Consider the following 1,725-nt stretch of genomic DNA (forward strand, 5'->3'; position numbering starts at 1 on the left):
CTAAAGTTATCCGTATAATAGAACTCTAACCATGTATGTATAATAGTCCTCTAAAGTTATCCGTATAACAGACCTCTAACCATATACATATAATAGACCTCTAAAGTTATCCGTATAATAGACCTCTAACCATGTATGTATAATAGTCCTCTAAAGTTATCCGTATAACAGACCTCTAACCATACACGTATAATAGTCCTCTAAAGTTATCCGTATAATAGACCTCTAACCATGTATGTATAATAGTCCTCTAAAGTTATCCGTATAACAGACCTCTAACCATACACGTATAATAGTCCTCTAAAGTTATCCGTATAATAGAACTCTAACCATATACATATAATAGACCTCTAAAGTTACCCGTATAATAGAGCTCTAACCATATATGTATAATAGACCTCTAAAGTTATCCGTATAATAGAGAGGACAGCTCCGTCACGTCTTTTACGATGCTGCTTTTTTTCCCTTGCGTTTTTCTCTTCTTCCCACGTTCTCTCTCTTCACTGCCTTCGCCTCCGCTCTGTTTCACTTCAGTCTTTCACTCTTGCTTCCTTCCAATAAGGACGGAGCTGCGGGAGAAAGGGCGCTATAGAGGATCGCTGTGGATAGCTGCTGCTGTGCTTTGACATCTGAGCTCCGTGGAAAACGATCTCAATACAATTCTGAAAAACGCGACTCCCAGAACGCCAGCCGAACAAGTCTCCACAGCCGAAGCGCTGTGTCTCTTTTCAGCTGGCGATAAACCTTTCCTCGATCCTTTGCGGACTTGTAAAACTGTTCATGATCAGAATAAAAAATGCTCACGCTAATACACAAGCACCCATGTCTCGCCAAAGCTGACAAATGAACAGACGGAAAAGCCGCACTGCACACATGAACAGGGGAATGAGCGAGCGAGCAGGGATAATGCGCCTCCTGCGCTTAAGAGCTTACAGCACCTGGTATTCCCAGCCAGTCTCCCATCCAAGAACTAACCAGGCCCGTCCCTGCTTAGCTTCCGAGATCAAACGAAATCAGGCATGCTCAAGGGGGTGTAGCCGTAAGAGAGAATAGGGCTCACTGGCACCCTTCTTATAGAGAGGACAGCTCCGTCACTTCTTTTACGACGCTGCTTTTTTTGATTGTTTTGTGATTTTTTGCGATCTACCGGGTTGATTGCATACTTGATCTTGTGGTTTTCTGTGGTAAAACTGTGATTTCGTACTTAAAAGTAATACTCTTTTAAGTTTAACGATGGTTACTAAAAGGTCTGAATTCGAGTCGCTAGTAAGCATTCTCTCTAGCAGCGACAAGTCTGACCACGATCTCCGCCATATCTCCATCAGCAGAGAAGTTAGGAGAATAAACCTCCATTCTGTGAGAGAGCTAGCAAAGGACATGGAGAGATTTGACCCTGCAGTGTCAGGACCTCAGGTATAACCTGCAGTACCTGCCAAACGCCACAGAACAGGAGAAAGTGTTTCTGGTCAGGAAAACTACCAGCAGAGCTGTACATGAGTGGATGGCTAGGCAGATGAAAGAAGTCTGTAATGACTTTGAACAGCTTTGTCATGCACTTATCGAGGAATACAGTGCGTTTATTGACCCGACAGCTGCGATAGCCGCCGCCCTTAACATTAAGCACGAGAGAGCAGAGTCCCCCCGCGAATATTACGAGAGACTTAGATGAACTTATTTTGCAGGACGAAATGATGAGGGTTGCGAGGAGAACACACATTTCAAGGG

The 1,725-nt window shown here is 43.9% G+C and overlaps 1 pseudogene; it reads right to left on the minus strand.

Annotated features, from left to right (window-relative positions):
• Positions 1-926: 926 nt before the first annotated feature.
• On the minus strand, positions 927-1,045 carry LOC148827831 (5S ribosomal RNA; annotated as a pseudogene).
• Between the last annotated feature and the right edge of the window lie 680 nt (positions 1,046-1,725).

This window comes from Atractosteus spatula, chromosome 10 (genome assembly GCF_055471065.1).
Source record: "Atractosteus spatula isolate fAtrSpa1 chromosome 10, fAtrSpa1.hap1, whole genome shotgun sequence".
In the NCBI taxonomy this organism is placed as follows: domain Eukaryota; kingdom Metazoa; phylum Chordata; class Actinopteri; order Semionotiformes; family Lepisosteidae; genus Atractosteus; species Atractosteus spatula.